Below are 25,657 nucleotides of genomic sequence, written 5' to 3' on the forward strand. Positions count from 1 at the left end.
ATACACCTGCGTTTTTATATTACCCACAAAACTGAAAAAGAAATGAAAGTAATGATCCAAAGACTAAAATTCATTTAGTTCTTCCTAAGGAAGGATTTCCATATGCATCTTATATGAAATGATAGGAAGAGAAATCAACCTTCTCCTTCCCCACCCCTCCTAAATGCCTCACAAAATGTCATTGTTTAATGTTTAATAAATTCTTTCAAGTTGATGGCAGAAGCCAAAATAATTAAGAAGGTCAACACAGAAGAAAACCCAGGAGGTCCACTAGAAGAAATAATTTTGAGGAACGAAAAGATTTAAATCTATCAAACATTAGGGATGCCACAGAAAAATTCCTTTAAAATATTAGATACTTCAGGGTCCTTCTTGATCAGTTTCCATTTTACTTTAAGTTTTAAGGGAAGGAGGGAAAAGTACATTTGTCTGTTACAACAATTAAAAGGAGGGCATAATGTCTGTATATTACAACTAGCCCATAACTTACAAGGGATTTCTTACCAGAACAAAATTTAACTAATTTTTCCATAGTCTTGCAGCCAATTGAGCTGAGGAGAAGAGAATTGGAGGAGTAAGGAAGATTTCTCATAGAATTCCTGTGTTATCCTTAAATCTGTAGTCATACTTCTGAGTTAGGAACACAGATTCTATGACTAGTACTCTAGCCCTGAAAAAAATAGTTTACATTTCAGGCCATAACCAGGGACTGGAATAAAGCATGTGCAGGAAAGAGAAATAGAGTGAGACTCTGGGAGGTGGGGGTGGGGGAGGGGAAGAAGTGACTAATGTACACTAATGCAAAAACTAATTATGTATACTTGAGCTAATGGGGTAAAACAGAGACAACTCCGAAAAGATGTATAATATTACTGAAAATTTAGCTAAACTACTTGAAATGCAATTAACAGTCATTTCACTTCCCATGACCAGGTTTCTTTCATTATCTGAAACTTACTTCTTTTTGGAATAAGGTTAATATTTGTAGAAGTATTAGTATATTAAAGCATAACATTTGGGACTTCCTATGCATTAATATCTTTTAACCATCTCCCAATTTGTTACTTGCCTTCATACCAGGCTAGTATAGAGAATAACTCAGAAAGTTTAAAACACACTAATAATCATCTTTGCACCCACAAAAATGAAACTAATAGAGTATTCACAATGATTGAATGCTTAATGACTTATAATTAGTGATTGCCCTTCTCTCACCATCTTGTGAATATACATAGAAATTTATTTTTTCTTGAAAGAAGTATATGGGTATTAGAAATAGTTTTTGAATTTTGATTATGATGATACTTATACATCTCTATTTGTCAAAAATCATTAAAAATCCAGAAAATGTAGATTTTATACTGTATGTATATTTTACCTCAATAAACTAGACTTTTTAAAAAATGCTCAGAACTTTAAATAAGTATATAGTAAACAAAAATTTTAATTTTTAAGTAACATTTAAAAAATCAATTTTGAATAGGTTATACATGTTCATGAATCAAAATTCAAATAGTGTGAAAAAGTATATGATAAAATCTCTGTCGCAACTTTTTTCTCCACCCACCATATTTCTATCCTGAAGACAATTGCCCTTCTAGTTTCATGAATGTTCTTTTAGAGAAAGTATTCCTTATATATAGAACTGTATATATGTTCCATGCATGTACACTTGTATGTGTGTTGCATATGCACCTTAATTGGAGCACAGTTTGCACCTTGATTTTTGTACTTAATATATTTTGGAGATGACTCCATATCATTACACATAGGTCTGACTCATTCTTTTTAATGGCTATTCCATTTTAACAATGTGCTATAAAAACATCTTTATCCAGACTTTTGAGATTATTTAATATTTTGTTTCAATTTTTTGTTATTGAGACAGTACCAAAATGAATATAATAATAGATATTTGTATATATGTAGTATAAATTCCTAGAAGTGAAATTCTGTGTCAATGAATATGTGCATATTTAGTTTTAATAGATATTGCAACATTTCCCTTATGACTTGTACTATTTTACACTCCTGCCTGTAATTTTGATCACCTGTTTAGCCATATTTTTGCCAATAATAGAAGGTTATTAAGACTTTTTTGGCAATGTTATGCAAAAATGCCATAGCGTTATAGTCATAACTTGTATTTCTCTCAATGTAAGAACAAGCATATTTTCATATATTTGAAAAATAAAGTTTCTGGGTGATAAATAAAGTTTACTTTATATGGTAATTCATTTAGCTGAACATTATGCTTTAATTATTTATTTATAATTAGTGTTTTCAAAATTACATTTTCTAGCTTCAGTTTCACCTTGGGTCTTGGGTGAAATTTAGATTCAGCCAGCCAAATGCACTTGGATATCATTGCTTGAAGACAGAAATTAGATAGAGGTCATATTTCTTCTATTTCTGCTTCTGCTTTTACTGCTGTCAAGTATGGTTATGGAGACATTGAAATTTTCTATGGCAGTCTTAGAAAAGTTCCCAGAAATCAGTCATATGCTTTAAAGGCAAGAAACAGAGTCCTCTTTTGGCCAATACTTCTTCCAGGTCCGATATATCTCTGCAGAAAATAAGTACAGTCTCAGTGATCCCTCAGTGGAATGTTTTTCATTTTTAACTTATATAGTATCCTTATAGATCCTGGGATGATATCCTTCCCAACGTTTTCTAATCTATGACTGAGGTGAGATACTTGCCATCAAGATATTTTCAGGAATATTGTGTTGGGGGAAGGAACAAGATACCAAGTTCTGAATAATTTTCCCTAGTTCTGAGTGAAGCTCCTTGAGGCACAGGGTTGTATATTATGTGTGTGATCTATTTTAGCCTCTACTTCTTCCCAGCCAATGGAAGGCAATTTTTCTCCTTCACCTTGCCTCAACTACAGACCACTTCCCACACAGATATGGCATGTCTGCATGTTTCCTCATTCAGCACTTCCTCCCCTGCTATTCTGTTAGCCAATGGTATTCAGAAAAATGTTCCAGGGCCAGCTTACACTGCTTGTATCTTTTGTTCCAAAGAAGGGGCTGTTAATTTTAGCTCACAGGATAAGTCATTTATAACAGAGAACTGTGCAAGGCTTGTTGAAAGCCACAACTGTAGGCATTTCTTCTGGTGTCTCCTAGTTTTTTTATTTTTTGGTTTTTCGTTTTTTTTTTTTTTTTTTTTTTTTGCGGTATGTGGGCCTCTCACTGTTGTGGTCTCTCCCGTTACGGAGCACAGGCTCCGGACGCGCAGGCTCCGGACGCGCAGGCTTAGCTGCCATGGCTCACGGGCCCAGCTGCTCCACGGCATATGGGACCCTCGCGAACCGGGGCACGAACCCGAGTCCCCTGCATCGGCAGGCGGACTCTCAACCACTGTGCCATCAGGGAAGCCCTGTGTCTCCTAGTTTTATTGAGAATATTATCCAATATTTCTGAGAGGACAAGGGACCATCACCACTTTACTCTTCAATCTTATTAACCCAAGTTTTCTTAACTTTCAAGAGTGTAAAGTATTTGCCTCATAAGCACATCAAGGAATAAAAGTAAATTTATTGTATGAGTAGTTAGGGTTAGAAAAGTGTTCTAGATCTATTTATTTTTGCTTTAGAGTTGGTAGAACATGACTCTCATAAAATAGGAAGAGATTTGGATTGCTGTGAATATATCTCTAGCCTTGTCAGGTTTATTTTGTCACCTTAAACCTACTATTTTTTCCTGTCCAATAAATGTACCCGAGGGTCCAGTGCACACAAAAATTTTTGGTAATAAAATTCATTGGTTTTCCCTTCAGCTATGTGAAAATAAAACCAGAAGATGGAAATGTGGAAGAGTGTCCTCACATGGAAGAAGGCCTCATGTTGGTACCCTAGTCTTGGACTTCCTGCCTCCAGAACTATGAGAAATAAATTTCTGTTATTTATAAGTGAAAAAAATATGGCTTGTTATCCTGATTTTTATTCCCTTGGCCCTCCCTTTGATTTTTAAATCCATTATTGATTGCTAATCCCAGTCTAACTGTATAAAAATCACTTATTAAAAATATATATGCCTGAGTTTCCCCCTAAGCCCAATGGATAAAAATCACCAGGAACATATCTTTAGCAAAATAGTTTAAGAAACTACTAAGGTGATTCTGATAGCTAGCCAGTTTTGAGAACCCTAAATTATAGAATCAGAAACCATCAGAAAATTCAAAGACCAACCTAAGAGCCTTTCAAATTAATTCAATTTTTGCACAATCAATAAGGCATAGCAGTTTAACTTGAAGGTCAAAAGCAGTAGTTTGTCTCCAGATTCTCTTAACATGAATATAATTAATAAATTTAAACTGATGTTAACCTCTTTGGAAACACATATCATAAGAGCATTTCAGGCCCAGTGAATTTTATTTTATCTTTTTTAAAAGGCATTAGAATTTGGGATACTCTTTAACATCTGCTTTTAGCAGAGTGACAAAACCAGATGATAAGTTCCATCAAAAGAGAGAGACAACTTTTTATTCATAAAGGAGTAGGACATTTACTTACACAAAAAAAGAAAACAAAATAAAAAGAAACCTGAAAAGAAAAGAAATTGGGAATGTCTACAATGTATTCAAGCTTTTAGTCAATTATTTTGACAACATGTAGAAGAGAAAACTTAAGTGTTTTCATTTACCAGGGACCAAAAAAAAAACCCAAAAGTCAAAAGCACTGGTTATGTTTTGTGATTAAGTTTGCACTTGGAAATCATATAAAATCTAACACTAGGAAGAAATAATCCAGTGAGGGTGTCTGAGACCATATCATTCAACTAGAATTTGTTGTTACTATGCACTAAGAACTCTGTTTGATATTTCCTACATGTTATTTCATCCAACCCTTATAAAAACCCTGTGAGTTAAGTGTCATCTCCATTCTACTGATGATGGAATGGAGAATCAGTGGTAAGTTACTTACTCAAAGACACATGACTAAAAAGAAACAAAGGACCACACTTGGACCCCATGCAACAAATTTAGTGTCTTTTTTTTGCTACAACACAATTGCCTATTTTGTTATATGTGTTGTCCTCTATTAACCTGTTCCCTCTTCTGCAATTTCCCCTTTGCTTATTTCTCTGGCATCTCCAATCTCCTTATTCCTTCTTTGTCACATGTTTCTCTAACTGGTAATACCACTTCATCTTATTGTCAATCACCAAATATGTGCAACCTCCTTGGAGTCTTAGTGTAATCGGAGTAACATGTGAGGATGGAGACAAGGCTGGTTTGCAGAATCTTAAGAAAATAAATCAGCTTCATGATGCCTGCTGGTATAAAGAAAACAGGGAATGTGATGTTTGAAGTCAATTCAAAGATGCAAGCATACACAAAATTTACATAAATGTTAAGACTCTCTTCCTCCTTTCACAATATAATCTAGAGTTACGTCTACCTGCCTTCTACATTGTGAAAAGTACACACTATAATTAAAAAGTAAGATCATTTCAGGAGAGATAGGAAAAACAAGATTATGTATGGGAACACTGACCTCAAGTGGAAAAGTCTTGCCATCAAGGGCCACATTCACTGATCTCATTTAATTAATTTTTCTTACAAGCACTTCATACTTTTTGTGAAAAAAAGTAGACACTCACTAACATTGAGGGGGAAAAAAAGGTTTACCTGGATGCAGACATTCTTGAAATATAAGTCACCATGCGTTGGCCTCTCCATTGTCTAACAGCCATGAATAGAACATAAATTCATGGCTCACATTCACCCTGTAAATAATGACAGACCCTTAATGACTGTGTGAAGCTGGCTTCTATTCTGAAAGATTTGTTTGTACACCTATATGATTGTTAAATATGTTGACTATGACCTCAGAATAAATCATAAGAATCCAAAATTAACCTAACTATATAAAAAGGTAAGCAGGATCATAGTAAATGCTTAATTAACTCATTAACAAACAAAAATGAGATAGATATATAGTTCAAATGAGTTTGAGGTATACACTATAAAATTTTCCCAGTTTTACATCTGTGCATCATTATTTTTAAACTAATTAAGAGTGCAAAGGAGGAATATGGATCTTACTTTTAGATAGAACAGAAAGCAAATCCTGAGTCTATGATCTTGATAAGCTATTTTAAATCTGCCTCCTCAAAAGTAATGTTAGCATTATTTTAATATCTATATTACAAACTCTTTCTAAAAGTTAAGTGAAAAAAAAGAGCCCAGTTACAACTCATATACGCAAGAGTAAATGTTAACTATTGTCCTTTAAAAAAACACATTGGGAAGATAAAGGGCTTTAAGAGGTTTATGTCCATATGTATTTACAACAGAGTGACTTTGGATTTTTGTTTATGTTGAACATAGTACAAAGAAATAGAGCATCAATGGCAGTCAAATATATTTCCATTTCCCCTACAAGGAGGCTAAGTACTTGTTTAAAATATTTTTCCTTTGGTAATTTGAATCCAAGTGTCAAAAATTAAGTCAAACATGTCAGAAATAATTCATTGTTTACTTTTATTTTTATGTGCCATTTGAAGAATGGAAACAGGCACTTCATACATTATCAAAGTGGCACTGATACTTTTTCACATTACTTATTTGAGAAACAAGAATTTCTGGAAGGAACTCAATTTCAAACGTGGAGCAATGCTAAGTCTTTCCATAAAACAACAAATCTTCAACTAGACATTGTACAGATCATCTTCTATATCATTAATTTATATCATACTGTATACAGCAATTTGACACCTTCATTTGCACCAACCCCTATAACAAGATTCTATCTAAGATATAGTCCAAAGGCAATAGCAATTAGTTTACAGAAGTGATTGAATATAATATTTATAAGGCTTTAATTTTGAAACATGATGGGTTCTAAGCTCATATGTACCAATAGAGATTCTAGGGTTGAGTCACCTCCTACTAAACTCTTTTTACTACCATCCCATAAATGACTCTGTTAGCACTTTATTCTACAATTGCTATATTAATTCCCAACAAAACACTACACTATCCTTACCAACTACCACTCTCAATATTATCTATATTATCACAACCCTCTCCACTGCCTGTCTTTATCACTTCTTTTTTATTCTTCCTTCAGAATTCCTTTGTTTCTGACATGTTTTACAGAATTAAATAGTAAAAGTGATATTTATTTCTTTCTATTGGTACTTCATGAATATTCCCACTATTTTTCTTAATTTCTGAAGCCTGCCATAGATTTTATATTTCATCCTCTCAAGCAAATTAGAGTATCTGTACCTAAGAATAGATTCACAGAGGAGTTATTTGTATGATACTTTATTTCAGATCTAAACATGATCTAGGTTTTCATCCATTTTATGTTTCAGTTGATTGCATGCTTTGGCATGAGGTTGGCAGTGAGAAGGAAAATGTTTTTCCAACAATTTGGCTTTCCTGGCTAGATATCCAGGTGTTTCTTTTTATTCTTTTATAGCTAACTGATGCAATAGCGAGGACATTTAATCTGTCATCATGTTCACAAAGAGATTGCCCATGGCTGAAGTTCCAATCAAATATATGAAATCTTCTTCCCATCTGTGAGATGATCAGGTAACACTGCATAGGCTTTTAGGTTTCTTCATTCCCTAGTATTATATGGATCTCTTTTATATAACAACAGGAACTCAGTATATATTCAATGGTTATGAATCTGAATATAGTTTTCACTCACTGAAAGACTTTCCTCTTTTAAAATCCAAAAGATTTACCTTATCAAGAATCTGGTAACTTCAGGAATTTTATATTAGGATTTGAGCAAAAGGAAATAGCTACTTACAAAAATCTAATGATTCTCTTGGAGTTTGGAGTGTTTTTAATACTTCTTGCTTACAGGTTCTATATCATGAAGAAAACATGCACAATTAATAAAAGGGTGATTAAAGTAAGCATCCCAAAACTCTATGGTAAAATTGGATAGGACAATGTAGCTTGGACTTAAAGTCTTACTGTTGCCTTCCACATAGCTGAATTGAAGACAAAGATACTCAGAGCAAATGACTAGTCTCAATCACAGGTAAAAAAAAAAAGCAAGAGCTATTCCCATCACATCCCACTTCTACCATTTCTAAGAGACTTTATTAAGAAACGTCTGAACTTGGAAGTCCAGAGTTCTTCATACAGATCCTTGAGGGGAAAATAATACTACTCATTATTAAGGAGATGGCTTAATTAGATAATTTCACTTGGTGGAGAAAATAAACAGGCTCTGAATTAGTGCTCACTGTTAAAAATATACTTTGAGACAAGAAGAAACTAATACAAATTCCTTTAAGGAGACATCTCTTTTTTGTGTGGTTCCTCCACCATAAGTATATGGAAATAAAGGAATGCCTGATGGAAATCAACAGCATCATACTTTGTTATCTCTTCAGGCTTTCCTGTGAGAAAACAGTAAAAACTAACATGATGTTTAATATCTCTGAGAATTCTTTCAGTGAAAGATTTTTTAACTCATCATTTTTTACTTTATCTGAATCAGGATCTTGGAACAAAAATGATATGGAAGATAAAAAATTTCTGGATCTTAATGCTGATTCAATAAATTCCAGCAATGCAAATACTCTATATCAAGCAGAAAAATAATATTATTTCAATCAGAATCATGGAAACTAGAGCTTATTTATTATCCTCTAGAATTATATAGTCCTCTTCTTTAAGCAACAGGAAAGAATTGCCAAGATGTCAGAGGAGAACAAGGATGTGGAGTCCATCTCTCCCCACAAACAAATCAAGAATACATCTACAAGTGGAAGAATTCTCACAAAGCACCTATTGAACATTATTAGAGGAACTCTGACACCTAAAGGACAAGAAAGATCCCCACAGAACTGGGTAGGATGAAAGAAAGAAAAAGGGAAAAGGAAGAGGAGAGGAAGCAGGATGGGACCTATGCCCCTGGCAGGGACCTGAAGGTGAGGAGAGGTTTCAACATCTGGGGAAATCCCCACACCAATGGGGAGATCAGCTGCAACAGAAGGGGAGCTTCAGGGGCTCAGAGGAGAGCCCAGAAACTGGTCTGTGGCAGTCAGGACAGAATGAGACCTACACAGACGGTCCATGCCACAGCAATGTGCAGCCAGCCTGAAGCAGGTGTCCACTGGTGCACATGGGTCTGGGTGCTGGAATGTGGAGTTTGGAGAGCAGACCCAGGGAGGGGACAGCTGTTGGCTGTGAGGAGACAGCCTGAGGGGATAGGAGTGAGGAGCTCCACAACCAGGAATACTCAGAGGGCAAGCCCAGACCACACCACAGAAGCAAAGCACCATTGTTGAGTAACATGCAAAGGGTTGGGCCACCATTTCAGCCTCTCTCCTCATGCACCAGCCCCTGCCTCCACAGGAACTAGGGAGGACTCCCACCAGAGCCAGCTAGGGTACCCCTGACATCGCCTCTTCTGCCCCACCCAAACCTGGGCAATATGCTTGCCCTGATAGCCACCTGATGAGCTTGCATACTGCAAACTCTACCCCAGCACTCTCACACTTGGGTGGCCCACTGACACCAATCACCTCCTGAAGGAGTTACACGTTTCAATCTCTAGGCCAGCACCCTCCCGCCTGAATGGACTGCTCACCCTGGATGCTGCCTCAGCTCCTTCCTGCATGATGGGCTCATGTGCTCCTGCAACATCTGGAGCAGACTCTGGCAGGAAGGACAAAGGCAGAGGGTGGATGTGGAAACCACAGCTGAGCACCAGGGGTCATGTGACTAAGGAAGAAGAGCTGAAATCTCTCCTCGCAGCTGCACAAACCATGGAGTTACATCTCTGCTGGCACCTTCCTAAATTCAGTGCCTGTGAAATATCTGAAAGGACAACATGTGCTCCTGCAGCTGAGATGGGACTGGCTTTAGCAGCTCTGGGCTCTGTGGGCATACACATGTGGGGGTTGGGCCAGGCCAGAGTCTGAGTTGCCTCCATAGCTCACACAGTGGGTTCATGTGCATGACTACTGCAGTCCTGGGACCTGAACTCAGAGGACCTGCACTGGTGACATGGTAAAAAAAAATAAAATAAAATAAAAATGCCTGAGAGTTACCAGGGCCAATTGCTGGCATATTCATACTTGAGGTGGGACCAAGAGCAGTGCCAACAACAGTGTACTTTGTGAGCCCACACAACAGGTGAAAGATGACACAACAGAGCACATTCACAGGTGAACAGCTGCAGTGGAGGAATACTCAGTGGCATTTCTCCCAGTGGGAGTGCTCCAATCCTACTACCTCACACCACAGATCAGGAACACAGCTAAGGAACAGATCTGGGGATTTCTACTCCAACAACTAGGAAGAAGACCCCACCCCTGACAGAGCAGAGGGGAGGCCCTGCTCAATTTCCAGGGCAGGCTCTTATCACCACAACACCAGTCAAACCCCTTATCAAGAGGATAATGGCACAAGCCTCTGGACCAATCTCAGCTACCAGAAAGCAGACAGCAGAAGCAAGAGGAACAATTATTGTGCAGCCTGTGGCAAGGAGACCACAAACATGGTAAGTTCAACAAAATGAGAAAACAAAGAAATATGTTGTAGAAAAGGAACAAGATAAAAACCTACAAGAACAACTAAATGAAGAGGAGGCAGGCAATATACCCGAAAAATAATTCAGAGTAATGATAGTAAAGATGATCAAAAATCTCGGAATAAGAATGGAGGCACAGATCTAGAAGACAAAAGAAGTGTTTAACAAAGACCTAGAAGAACTAAAGAACAAACAAACAGAGATGAACAATACAATAACTGAAATGAAAAATACACTGAAGGAATCAACAGCAGAATAACTGAAGCAGAAGAATGGATAAGTGACCTAGAAGACAGGATGGTGGAAATCTCTGCTGAAGCACAGAATAAAGAAAAAAGAGTGAAAAGAAATGAGGACAGTCTCAGAGACCTCTGGGACAACATTAAATGCACAAACATTCAAATTATAGGGGTCCCAGAAGAAGAAGAAACAAAGAAAGGACCTGAGAAAATATTTGAGAGATTATAGTCAAAAACTTCCCTAATATGGGAAGGAAATAGTCACCCAAGTCCAGGAAGTACAGAGAGTCCCATACTGGATAAACTCAAGGAGGAACATGCCAAGACACATATTAATCAAAGTAATAAAAATCTTAAATACAAAGAAAAATATTTAAAGCAACTGGGGAAAAATAACAAACAAGGGAATCCCCATAAGGTTATCAGCTGATTTTTCAGCAGAAACTCTGCAGGTCAGAAGAGAGTGGCATGATATATTTAAAGTGATGAAAGGGATAAAACTACAACCAAGAGAACCCTACCCAGCAAGGCTCTCATTCAGATTCTGTGGAGAAATCAAAAGCTTTACAGGCAAGCAAAATGTAAGAGAATTCAGCACCACCAAACCAGCTTTACAAAAAATGCTAAAGGAACTTTTCCAGGTGGGAAACACAAGAGAAGAGAACAAAAGAGGAAGGGAAGAAAAAAGACCTACAAAAACAAACCCAAAACAATTAAGAAAATGGCAATAGGAACACACATATTGATAATGACCTTAAATGTAAATGGGTTAAATGCTCCAACCAAAAGACATAGACTGGCTGAATGGATACAAAAACAAGACCCATATATATGCTGTCTACAAGAGACCCACTTCAGATCTAGGGCCACATGCAGACTGAAAGTGAGGGAATGGAAAAAGATAATCCATGCAAATGGAAATCAAAAGAAAGCTGGAGAAGCAATACTCATATCATACAAAATAGACATTAAAATAAAGACTGTTATCAGAGAAAAGGAAGGACACTACATAATGATCAAGGATTCAGTGCTAGAAGAATCTATAACAATTATAAATATATATGCACCCAACATAGGAGCACCTCAATACATAACAAATGCTAACAGCCATAAAAGGAGAAATAAAGAGTAACACAATAATAGTGGGTGATTTTAACACACACACACACCCCTTACACCAATGGACGGATCATCCAGACAGAAAATTAATAAGGAAATGCAAGCCTTAAAAGACACATTAGACCAGATAGACTTAATTGATATTTATAGGACATTCCATCCAAAAGCAACAGAATACACTTACTTCTCAAGTGCAGTGAAACGTTCTCCAGGATACATCACATCTTGGGTCACAAATCAAGCCTCGGTAAATTTAAGAAAATTGAAATCATATCAAGCATCTTTTCTGACCACAACGCCATGAGATTAGAAATAAACTACAGGGGGAAAAAAAAAAACTGTGAGAAAACACAAACACATGGAGGCTAACCAATACATTACTAAGTAACAAATGGATCACTGAAGAAATCAAAGAGGAAATCACAAAATACCTAGAGACAAATGACAGCAAAACCACGATGATCCAAAACCTATGGGACACAGCAAAACAGTTCTAAGAGGGAACTTTATAGCAATACAATCTTACCTCAGGAAACAAGAAAAAAAAATCTCAAATAAACAACCTAACATTACACCTAAAGCAACTAGAGGAAGAAGAACAAACAAAACCCAAAGTTAGTAGAAGGAAAGAAATCACAAACATCAGAGCAGAAATAAATGAAATACAAAGAAAACAATAGCAAAGATCAATGAAACTAAAAACCGGTTCTTTGGGAAGATAAGCATAATGGATAATCCTTTAGCCAGACTCATCAGAAAAAGGGGGAGAGGATTCAAGTCAACAAAACTAGAAATGAAAAATGAGAAGTTAAAATGGACACCCCACATATACAAAGGTTGTTGCTGCAAATGGCATTATTTCATTTATTTTGTGGCTGAGTAATCCATTCCTCTGTTGATAGGCATTTAGTTTGATTCCATGTTCTGGTTATTCTAAATAGTGGTGCAATGAACATTGCCATGCATGTATTTATTCGATTTATTTTTTTCTCTTGATATATGCCCAGGAGTGAGATTCCTTGATCATATGCTAGCTCTTGTTTAGCATTTTCAGAAACCTCTGTACTGTTCTCCATAGTGGCTGTACCAATTTACATTCCCACCAAGAGTGTACCAGGGTTACCTTTGCTCCACACCATCTCCATAATTTAATGTTTGTAGGTTTTTTTAATGATGGACTTTCTGACTGGTGTGAGGTGATACCTCATTATAGTTTTGATTCCCATTTCTCTAATGATTACTGATGTTGAGCATCTTTTCATGTGCCTTTTGGCCATCTATATATCTTCTTTGGAGAAACGTCTATTTAAATCTTCTGCCCATATTTTTATTTTTTTATTTTTTTTTTTGATATTGAGCTGCACGAGCTGTTTGTATATTTTGGAGATTAATTCCTTAACAGTTTCTTCATTTGCAAATATTTTCTCGCATTCTGAATGTTGTCTTTTTATTTTGTTTATTGTTTCCTTTGTTGTGCAAAATATTTTAAGTTTGATTAGGTCCCATTTGTACTTTTGTTTTTATTTTCATTACTCTAGGAGGTGGATTGAAAAATATCTTGCTATGATTTCTGTCCAAGAGTGTTCTTCCTATGTTTTTCTCTAAGAGTTTCAAAGTATCTGGCCTTACATTTAGGTCTTTCACCCATTTTAAGTTTATTTTAGTGTATGGTGTTATGGAGTGTTCTAATTTCATTCTTTTATATGTAGCTGTTCAGTTTTCTCAGCACCACTTATTGAAGAAACTATCTTTTCTCCACTGTATATTGTTGCCTCCTTTGTCATAGATTAGGTGACAATATGTGCGTAGGTTTATCTCTGGACTTTCTACCCTGTTCCATTGATCTATATTTCTGTTTTTGTGGTAGTACCATACTGTTTTGATGACTGTAGCTTTGTAGTATAGTCTAAAGTCAGGGACCCTGATTCCTCTAGCTCTGTTTTTCTTTCTTGGGATTGCTTTGACTATTAGAGGTCTTTTGTGTTTCTATACAAAATGATTTTTTTTGTTCTAATTCTGTGAAAAATGCCATTGATAATGTGATAAGGATTGCATAGAAGATTGCTTTGGGCAGTATAGTCATTTTTACAATATTGATTTTTCCAATGCAAGAACATGGAATATCTCTCCATCTTTTTTTTTTATTTCTTTAATCAGTATTTTATATTTTCTGAATATAGGTCTTTGCCTCCTTAGGTAGTTTTATTCCTAGATATTTTATTCTTTTGATGCAATGGTAAATGGGAATATTTCCTTAATTTCTCTTTCTAATCTTTGGTTGTTAGTGTATAAGAATAAAAGACATTTCTGTATATTAAGTTTTTATCCTGTAACTTTACCAAATTCGTTGATGAGCTCTAATGGTTTTTTGGTAGCATCTTTAGAGTATCATGTCACCTGCAAACAGTGGAATTTTATGTCTTTCCCAAATTGGACTCCTTTTACTTCTTTTTCTTCTCTGATTTCCATGGCCAGGACATCCAAAACTATGTTGAATATGACTGGTGAGAGTGGACATCCTTTTCTTGATCCTGATCTTACAGGAAATGCTTTCAGTTTTTCACCTTTGAGAATGGTGTTACAAGAAACCTTTATGGCCTTTATTATGTTGTGGTAGATTTTCTCTATACCCACTTTCTGGAAAGTTTTTACTAATAATGCATGTTGAATTTTGTCAAAGGCTTTTTTCTGCATCTGTTGAAATGATCATATGATTTTTATTTCTCAATTTGTTGATGTGGTGTATCACACTGGTTGATTTGTGGATATTGAAAAATCCTTGCATACCTGGATAAATCCCACTTGATCATGGTGTGATCCATTTAATGTGCTGTTGCATTCGGTTTGCTAGTACTTTGTTAAGGATTTTTGTGTCATGTTTGTCAGAGACATTGACCTGTAATTTTCTTTTTATATGATATCTTTGGTTTAGGCATCAGGTTAATGGTGACCTCATAGAATGAGCTTGGGAGAGGTCCTTCCTCTGCAAATTTTTGAAAGACTCTCAGTAGGGTAGTTGTTAACTCTTCTCTAAATGTTTGATAGAATTCATATGTGAAGCCATTTGGTCCTGAACTTTTGTTTGTGGGAAGATTTTTAATCACAGTTTCAATTTCAGTAATTGTATTTAGTCTGTTCATATTTTCTGTTTCTTCCTGTTTCAGACCTGGATAGGTTGTACCTTTTTCACAATTTGTCCATTTCTTCTTGGTTGTCCATTGTATTGGTGTATAGTTACTTGTAGTTGTCTCTCATGATTCTTTGTATATGTGGGGTGTCCATTTTAACTTCTCATTTTTCATTTCTAGTTTTGTCGACTTGAATCCTCTCCCCTTTTTTCTTGATGAGTCTGGCTAAAGGATTATCCATTATGCTTATCTTCCCAAAGAACCGGTTTTTAGTTTCATTGATCTTTGCTATTGTTTTCTTTGTATTTCATTTATTTCTGCTCTGATGTTTGTGATTTCTTTCCTTCTACTAACTTTGGGTTTTGTTTGTTCTTCTTCCTCTAGTTGCTTTAGGTGTAGGGTTAGGTTATTGATTTGAGATTTTTCTTGTTTCCTAAGGTAAGAGTGTGTTGTTATAAACTTCCTTCTTAGAACTGCTTTTGCTGTGTCCTATAGGTTTTAGTTTGTCTGCTTTCATTTTCATTTGTCTCTAGGTATTTTGTGATTTCCTCTTTGATTTCTTCAGTGATATATTGGTTGTTTAGTAACATATTGTTTGGTCTTCACATGTTTATGTTCTTTGCAGTTTTTTTGTTGTTGTTGTTGTAGTTGATATCTAATTTCATACTGATGTAGTTGGGAAAAATACTTGATATGATTTCAATTTTCTCAAATTTACTGAGGCTTGATTTGTGACCCAAGATGTGATCAATCCTAGAGAATGTTCCATGTACACTTGCAAAGGATGTGTATTCTGATGCTTTTGGATGGACTGCTCTATAAATATCTATTAAATCCGTCTGGTCTAATGTGTCATTTAAGGCCTGTTTCCTTATTGATGTTCTTCTGTCCATATGATCTGTCCATTAATAAAAGTGTTACTGTCGATTTCTCCTTTTATGGCTGTTAGTATTTTCTTTATATATTGAGGGGCTCCTATGTTGGGTGTATAAATATTTACAATTATTATAACTTCTCTTGCATTGATTACTTGATGATTTTGTAGTGTCTCACTTTGTCTCTTGTAACAGTCTTTATTTTAAAGCCTATTTTTTCTGGCATTAGTATTACTACTCCAGTTTCCTTTCAATTTCCATTTGCATGGAATACCCTTTTCCCTCCCATTACTCCCTAGATCACAAGTGGGTCTCTTGTAGGCACCATATACATGGGGGATTTTTTGTATCCGTTAAGCTAGTCTATGTCTTTTGGTTGGTGTATTTAATCTATTTCCATTTAAAATAATTATTGATATGTATGTTCTAATTGCCATTTTGTTAATTGTTTTGGACTTGTTTTGTAGGTCTTTTTTCTTCCCTTCCTATTTTGTTCTCTTCTCTTGTAATTTAATTGTTATCTCTACTGCTGTATTTGGATTCCTTTTTCTTTGTGTGTGTGTGTATCTACTGTAGAGTTTCAGTTTGCCATTACCACGAGGTTTTGATAAAACCATCTATATAGAGATAAGATTTTTTTTTTTTTTTGGTGGTATGCGGGCCTCTCACTGTTGTAGCCTCTCCTATTGCAGAGCACAGGCTCCGGATGCGCAGGCTCGGCAGCCGTGGCTCATGGGCCCAGCTGCTTCATGGCACGTGGGATCTTCCTGGACTGGGGCATGAACCCACGTCCCCTGCATCAGCAGGCAGACTCTCAACCACTGAGCCACCAGGGAAGTCCAATATGATTGTTTTAAGTTGCTGGTCTTTTCATTTCAAATGCATTTCCAATATCCTGCATTTGTACTCTCCTTCTCTCACCATTGCTGTTTTGAATATCATATTTGTGTATAGATGATTTCCTACCTTCACTGTATGTTTACCTTTACCAGTTAGCTTCTCCATTTGTAACTTTCTTGTTTCTAATCATGGCCTTTTCTTTTCCACCTAGAAAATTTCCTATAGAATTTGTTGTAAAGTTGGTCTGGTCTGGTGATGCTGAATTATCTTTGCTTCTGCTTGTCTGTAAAGCTTTTGATTTCTCCAACAAATCAGAATGAGAGGCTTGCTGGGTAAAATATTATTTGTTGTAGGTCTTTCCCTTTCATCACTTTAAGTATATCATGCCACAACCTTCTGGCCTGAAGAGTTTCAGCTGAGAAATCAGTTGACATCCTTATGGGAATTCCTTTGTATGTTATTTTTTGTTTTTTCCTTGTTGTTTTAATATTTTTTCTGTATCTTTGATTTTTGTCAATTTGATTACTGTGTGTCTCATCATGTTCCTCCTTGGGTTTGTTTTGCCTGGGACTGTCTGCACTTCTTGGACTTGGTGACTGTTTCCTTTCTCTTTTTAGGGATATTTTCAGCTATTATCCCTTCAAATATTTTGTCAGATTCTTCCTCTCTCTTCTCCTTCTGGGACCCCTATAATGTGAATGTCTGTGTGCTTAATGTTGTCCTAGAGGTCTCTTAGACTGTCCTCATTTCTTCTCATTTTTTTTTTATTTTTTTAATTTTGTTCTGCAGAAGAGATTTCCACCATTCTGTCTTCCAGGTCATATATCCATTCTTCTGCCTCAGTTATTCTGCTATTTATTCCTATTAGTGTATTTTTCATTTCAGTTATTGTATTGTTCATCTCTGTTTGTCCCTTAGTTCTTCTAGGTTTTTGTTAAACATTTCTTGTATATTCTTGATCTGTGCCTACATTCTTTTTCTGAGATGTTGAATCATCTTTACTATCATTATTCTGAATTCTTTTTCATATAGATTGCCTATCTCCACTTCACTTAGTTGTTCTTCTTTGGCTTTATCTTGTTATTTCATCTGGGACATATTTCTCGGCCATCTAATTTTGTCTGACTTGTTATAGTTGTGGTTTCCATTCCACAGGCTGCAGGTTTGTAGTTCTTGTTTTTGGTGTCTGCCCCCTGGTGGATGAGGCAGATCTAAGGGGCTTGTGCAGGCTTCCTGGTGGGAGGAACTTCTTCCTGCGCACTGGTGTGTGGAGCTGGGTCTTGTCCTTCTGGTCAGCAGGGCCATGTCAGGGGTTGTGTTTACTGGGCAGCTGTGTGCTCAGGAAGACTTTAACCAGCCTGTCTGATAATGGTTGGGTCTGTGTTCCCAGCCTGTTGGTTGTTGGCCTGAGATGTCCCAGCACTGGAGGCTAGAGCTGTTGGCTAAGCCTTGGTGAGAAAATGGCAGCCTCCAGGAGGGCTCACACCAATGAGTAGCCCCCCAGAACTACTGCTACAAGTGTCTTTGTTCTTACAGTGAGCCACAGCCACCCACCACCTTCACAGGAAAACCTCCAATACTAAAAGGTAGGTCTGGCCCAGGGTTATGAGGTCACTGCTTTTCTTCCCCTGGGTCCTTGTGTGTGCCCTCCAATAGTGGAGTTTCTGTTTCCCCCAGTCCTGTGGAATTCCTGTGGTCAAACCCCACTGGCCTTCAAAGCCAGTTTCTCTGGGGGCTCCTCCTCGTTTTGCCAGATCCTCAAGCTGGGAACCTAATGTGAGGCTCAGAACTTTTACTCCTGTGGGAGAAATTCTGTGGTATAATTATTTTCCAGATTGTGGGTCACCCACCTGGTGGGTATGAGATTTGATTTTATCATGATTGCACTCTTCCTACCATCTCATTGTGGCTTCTTCTTTGTCTTTGGATGTAGGACATTTTTTTTCGGTAGGTTCCAGCCTATTTTTTCAATGGTTGTTCAGCAGTTAGTTGTGATTTTTGGTGTTTTCATAAGAAGAAGTAAGCTCACCTCCTTCTACTCTGCTAGTTTGTCTTTGTCTCCTCTAAAATTTTAAACTCATTAGTTCCTAACTAATTAAATGAGAAGAGGAAAATTCCTTTTTAATTTTCAGTCAAGCTGTTTTTAAACATTTTCTTTAACTTTGAATATATTTTTTGCAACATAGGAATGTTAATTATAGAGAGTTATATAATTGAGAATATTCTGTTAAAATCTTTTCTTTTTTTTAAACCAAATGGAAAACTGTTTTCTTAAAATTATTTATCTCAGTTTGAATTAAAATGTACTTATTGTTATCACTTACACGAAAATTTTTGAGTTAATATTTACCTTGCTCTATATTCTACAGAAATAAACAGCATAGATTTCACATCAAGTAGTTAAGACATACACCTTTTGCACAATTTAACCCACAGCATTGATATAGCTATAAAGAGACTGACTGCAGCTCATTTTTATTTCCTATAGTAATACTTGGAAAGGATAAAAAATATAAACAGTAAGAAGATATGCTTATTGTTACAGTATTTTCTGATCCCATACTACTGCATAAAGGTGTATAAAATGTGAATGTGCTAGAATCTTGAAGTCAAAGGACACAGAGTATAGTATGAAACATTATATTAATCATTAAAATCTTCCTATAATTTCTTTTAAAACTTTTATACTGCAATTGTCATGATAGTTTCCTTAGATAGACTTCTTTTAATAACTCTATGGTAAACTATGCAGCACATCACAGTATGTTTGTTAAGTTGTATTATTGGAGAAAAAGACCCATGCCTTTTGCAATCATACACCCAAACCATTTCAGGCTCAATGATTTTATTATCATTACCACTATTTTCTCCAGTGGTCTATCTTCAATTACAAATGGAATCCAAAGAGTGGAATATTTTCCTATTATGTTGCTTTCTACTGTTTAAAAAATCATCTCTTTTAAAATCATGAAAAATGTGACAATATAGCTACTTTGGTATATATACTTAGAGACTTATCTATTTTTTCTAATGACCACAGATGCATATTCACTTTATGTGCTTTAGGCCAGCAATTTTAGAATAGTAACTATAATTGGTTTTCTATAAAAATGTATATTTTATAGCTAAGAATCAATTTAATTCAATATACATTTTAGTGACTCTTTTTGCCCAATATTTCTTAAATTCAGGAGACACAGAGGTAAATAAGACAGAGTCCATGCCTTAAAGAACCTTACAGTTTAAAAACAGAGATGAGTATATTGTATGTGATGAGAGAATTGTGCACATGGTCCTGAGAGGTCACAAAGAAGAATATCAATCTTGGCAAAAGGGAGGCAAAAAGATATATTTCAAGTTTGATATTAGTTAAGTCTTAAAGAGTGAACAGTAATTGACCATGTGAATCCATGGAGGATTTTCTAAGCAAAGAATAGTAAGTGCAAAGACAATAATTTGTGAATGTTTATGTCATGTGTGACTGTTTTAGAGGAACACAGGCAGTTCAGAATGGCTGGATATCAGAGTGCAGATTTAAGAAAGAGTAAGAGATGAGTATGGAGAGATAGCATGATCATTTTTTTCCAAATTGAGTACCTCAGTGTCACCTCATGAGTAGGTTTTGAGAATTAAAATAGCATATAGCCAACATTTTCCTTAAAATTCCATAAATTGCTCATAAAGTATGGTATATCTGCCTTTCATCCATCCAACCTTATTCAGTGGTGTGTTGGTATAAATGTCTGAGACAAATGATGAAACAGTGAAGATGGGTATTGGACATACTCTGAGAATTTGTCTTCCTTTCCCCCTTGCAACATTAATTACTTTTGATTTTTCTCTGTCAAAGTCAAAATTATTTAAATTAAATACACATATGATGTAACTCCAATTTAATTCAAAATGTATGAAGTAAGATAATGTGAACCAACATTTATTTGAGAGATTATTTTAGCAGAATTTGAATAGGATAGGACTGAAGGCAGGACCCTGATTAGAAAAGTAATACAACTTTCCAGTTAATATGAAACATCAATAAAATAAAATACATAGTGATAAATTTAACATATGCAATGCAAGATTTGTAAAAAGAAAACTGCAAAACACTATTAAAAGAACACAGGGGGGCAAGGGGAAACTGGGATGAAGTGAGAGAGTAGCATTGACATGTATACACTACCAAATGTAAAATGGATGGCTAGTGGGAAGATGCTGCATAGCACAGGGAGATCAGCTCAATGCTTTGTGATGACTTAGAGAGGTGGGATAAGGAGGATGGGAGTGAGGCTCAAGAGGCAGGGGATATGAAGATATATGTGTACTTATAGCTGATTCACTTTGTTGTACAATAGAAACTAACACAACATTGTAAAGCAGTTATACTCCAATAAAGATATAAAAAAAGGAGAAAAAAAAACACAATGAGATATCACTTCATAGACACTAAGATGGCTATAATAAAAGAGATAGATAATAATATGATGAGGATATAGAGAAACTGTAACTCGTGTATTACTGGTGGGAATGTAAACTGGTGTAACCACTGTGGAAAACAGTTTAATAGTTCCTTAAAATGTTAAACATAGAATTACCATATGACCCAGAAATTCCACTCATAGTCATACACCCAAGAGAAATAAAAATCTACATCTGCACAATAACTTGTACATGAATGTTCAAAGCAACATGGTTCACAGTAGCCAAAAGTGGAACAATTCAAATGTCCATTAACTGTTGAAAGGATAAACAAAATGTGATGTATCCACGCGATGGAATATTACTCAGCATTCAAAAGTAATAATATATTTTATAACATGGATAAACCTTGAAAACATTATGCAGAAGCCATCACAAAGGACCACATGGTGTATGAATTCATTTATGTGAAATGTCCAGAATAAGCAACTCTATGTAGACAAAAAAGTACATCAGTTGTTACCTAGGGCTGGGGGAGGGGGGGGCATGTTGGGGGAGGGTGAGATGAATGTAGTGTGACTATTCATATGTACCAAGTTCATTTTGGAGTGATAAAAATGTTCTAAAATTGATTGTGGTAATTGTTACCCAACTCTGTGAATATACTAAAAGACATTGAACTGTACAAGTTAAATGGATGGATTGTATGGTATGTGAGTTATAACTCAATAAAGGTGTTATGGAAAAAAAATAGCTAAATAAAGGAATTACATCCCATGTCATTTATTGGAAAACTTGATATTGTTAAGATTGCAATACTTCCCAAATTCATCTACAAACTCAACTCAACAGCAAAACTTATTTGCTTCTGGACTTTGTACTGATACTAATATTAAGGATAAAGTTTAAGTGAAGGTTAGGGTTTAACTTTAGCATGAGAGTAAATATTAATCCTAGGGAGAGAGGCTTTAATTAGTCTCAGCATTAATATTAGGGTTTTGGCTTAGATTAGTGCTAAAATTAGGGTTAGCTTTAGATGGCATAGTTAGTTTTAGGCTACCGTTATGTCTTAGAACTTTTTGCTTAATATTAAAAAGGATGAAGTTAAAATTGGGTGTATTTTACTGTGACAGCCAAAGTCAGAATAGTGTCTTGAAAATATTGTGCAACCTTCCAAAGCTGACATATTTCTTCTCTTATTATTCATCTTGAGCATATATTTTAAAAGAATAGTAATGAAAGGTCTAAAAGAACTCTTAGATGATGCTAATAACTGAGCTCTTAAACTAGTAGAGTTCTATTTTGTAGGTTATTCTAATGACTCACAGATTTTATGAGTTAATTTTATATTTGCTTAATAACACTTGTTTGGCTATTTAAGAAACAAATTGCAAAATGTTTCAAATATCTTTTAATTGCCATTTAAGCAATTAAGAAAACAAACCAAATCAAAAGTAACACATAATAACAAACAGAGAACTAATAAGCATATATAGTGAAATAATAATAAGTCAAACTGAACAGTCACATCTGCATTAGACCAGATGAGTTAGTTTTAGTCATAATGTAAAATTTATATTCTATGAACATGACAGCAACACATGCATTGCTGCTCAGTTCCACCAGCTTTATCCAATTTATCATTCTTGTTTCAAAATGGAAAGCAGGATATGATTTATAGGTATTAGGAGTCATGCCAAACAGGATGAAATTTTTAATCCCTTAAAGAAATTTCTCATTAACTCTAAAGAAGAAACTGTCTCTGATTGACACAATGCCATCAAATAAGAGTAGCTTGTTTTCTTTCTTGCTAACTAGCTCTCTACTTATATTCCTCCATTTTGCAAAAGGATTGGAAACAAGGTAAATAAATGCAATTAATTAAGAATAATAACAAAGTAAATATTTTTTTAAAACGCAGAGAATGAGAAAATAAAGGTAAAATATGTAAGTTAAGACCAGATAAACAAATAATACTAAAGAATGCAAGTCATTAATTTTCTACGTTTATCTAAGAAGTGCTACAAATTGATCTCAGACTTCCCTAATTATAAACGTAAAAAGAAAACAAAATTTGAATGTTCCATAAGGCAAAATATTACCAGTTACTAAATGAAACAAATAATCAATGCATAATCACTTAAAATATTTCTCCTCTTGAAGCACTCTGCTCATATATGCTTCCATATGTTAAAATATGGAAAGATAAAATGACATTATTTTTTGTTATCCTATGTACCCTTTAAAAAAATAAACCTCCAGTCTCAAGAGCAAAGTTACAGTGTGTTCATGCAGATTTCTTTAAGTAAAGCAAGGAACTATGGCATAATTAATCTATTTCTAGTCTTGCAAGATTTCAAAAGAATCTAAAATAGCATAATTTGTAATAAGAAAGAACCTTTGTATTCTAAGTTAATCACTAAAGGGATGTTGCCTATAAACTTAAATTATGTACAATGGCCCATCTCTGGGAACCCTGCCTCCCAGGTAATGAGCGTTAAGCTAAAAATACTTTGGTTTAGCTCACAGGAAATATCCTGACCAGAACCACCTGTGAATGACTACAGGAAGGAAGAAATTAACACATCCCCTCTGGAGGCTGACAAGAACCAGGAAATGTTTGAATTTATTCCCTCCCCTATTAGTATAAAGGAAGCCTGAATTCTAACTTAGGCAAGCTGGTTCTTTGGGACACTAGTCCACCATTTTCTCAGTCTGCTGGCTTTCCAAATAAAGTTGCTCTTCCTTGCAGCAACAACTCATCTCTTGATTTATTGATCCATTGTACACTGAGCAGTATGAGCTTGGATTTGGGAAAAATTTCATGAGTGTCAAAGTTTTATGTCACATAGTGTGTAAAACCTAATAATACTCAGCAGGTGATAAAGGCAATGCATTGGGAAAATAAAGACTATATGAAAACATTACCAGGGACATTATAGTTGTGACTGAAGATTCCTGAATCTTTTGTTTAGATTATGCAACCATGTATAGGAAGAAAGAAAAGGATTCACAATCCTAGATACCATTTGTGGCAAGTGCAATTTTCTCAACCTTTTTTCCTTCTTATTTCCCTTCCATACTTTTATACATAGTGTTTAGGCATGTGACAGTCTCAGTGGAGACAGTGGATTGGAAAGAACACTTACTATGAAAGTCATAGAATCTGAACTCCAGTTTTAGCTTTGCCTTTTTCTTTCATCTCTTTCAGCTAATTTTCCCCATCTTTAAATGAGAAGGCAGTGCTAATTCACACTGCAGATCTACCTTCCAACAATAATATGACTTAAGTTGAATTACTTAACCTCTCCTATTATTTAATTATTTGCCTGTAAATAGGATACAACTCCAAATCTTACACAACTTTTGTAAGAATTGAGTGAGCTAACATGTCTGGAAAGCTTACCAAGTGACTAACACATAATATATGCTTGATAAATATTATTTTCTTTCTCTTCATCCTTTCATTCCTCCCCTTTGAAGTCTCCTCAAGCTCTAAAATGTATTTATATTGAGACTCAATAGACAAAAATCAATGTCTTGTCAACATGGAATATAAAATGGGATCACACTCTTTTTAGTTTTCAAGTTAAATTACACCACGGCTCCAACAGACTATTTATGGCAAAGCTGTTTTTCCCTCCATTGGAAGCCCTGGTTCCAAAATAAGTTCATGAACCCCAGGGAGCTAACTTGGTCCTAGTTCCTCAAAGAAGGAAGGAAACATAAGGAAAGAAAGGAAAACTTTATGCATCAAAGTCACAAAATCTTGTGTCCTTTGTTTCATATGTGTAACTGCCTCATGGCAAACATGGAAACTTGTTAGATGGGATTGCCCAAAGCAAAATTTCCCTTGATAGAAAGCCTCTTGCCCTGTTGGTGGGAATGTAAATTGATACAGCCACTATGGAGAACAGTATGGAGGTTACTTAAAAAACTAAAAACAGAACTACCATATGACCCAGTAATCCCACTACTGGTCATATACCCTGAGAAAACCATAATTCAAAAAGAGTCATCTACCACAAAGTTCATTGCAACTCTATTTACAATAGCCAGGACATGGAAGCAACCTAAGTGTCCATTGACAGATGAATGGATAAAGAAGATGTGGCACATATATACAATGGAATATTACTCAGCCATAAAAAGAAATGAAATTGAGTTATTTGTAGTGAGGTGGATGGACCTAGAGTCTGTCATACAGAGTGAAGTAAGTCAGAAAGAGAAAAACAAATACTATATGCTAACACATATAAATGGAATCCAAATAAAACAGTTCTGAAGAACCTAGGGGCAGGACAGGAATAAAGACACGTATGTAGAGAATGGACTTGATGACACAGGGAGGGGGAAGGATAAGCATGAAGTGAGAGAGTGGCACTGACATATATACACTACCAAATGTAAAATAGATAGCTAGTGGGAAGCAGCCACATAGCACAGGGAGATCATCTTAGTGCTTTGTGTCCACCTAGAGGGGTGGGATAGGGAGGGTGGAAGAGAAACACAAGA

The 25,657-nt window shown here is 35.6% G+C and overlaps 1 long non-coding RNA gene across 1 annotated transcript; it reads right to left on the reverse strand.

Moving 5' to 3' along the window:
• Positions 1-2,434: 2,434 nt before the first annotated feature.
• On the reverse strand, positions 2,435-9,639 carry LOC132415027 (uncharacterized). Its single transcript, XR_009517068.1, has 4 exons — positions 9,581-9,639; positions 7,784-7,842; positions 5,641-5,738; positions 2,435-2,566 (listed from the first exon to the last, which is right to left on the reverse strand). It is a non-coding gene; the product is annotated as an uncharacterized lncRNA (long non-coding RNA).
• Between the last annotated feature and the right edge of the window lie 16,018 nt (positions 9,640-25,657).

Source organism: Delphinus delphis, chromosome 19 (assembly GCF_949987515.2).
Source record: "Delphinus delphis chromosome 19, mDelDel1.2, whole genome shotgun sequence".
Lineage (NCBI taxonomy): Eukaryota > Metazoa > Chordata > Mammalia > Artiodactyla > Delphinidae > Delphinus > Delphinus delphis.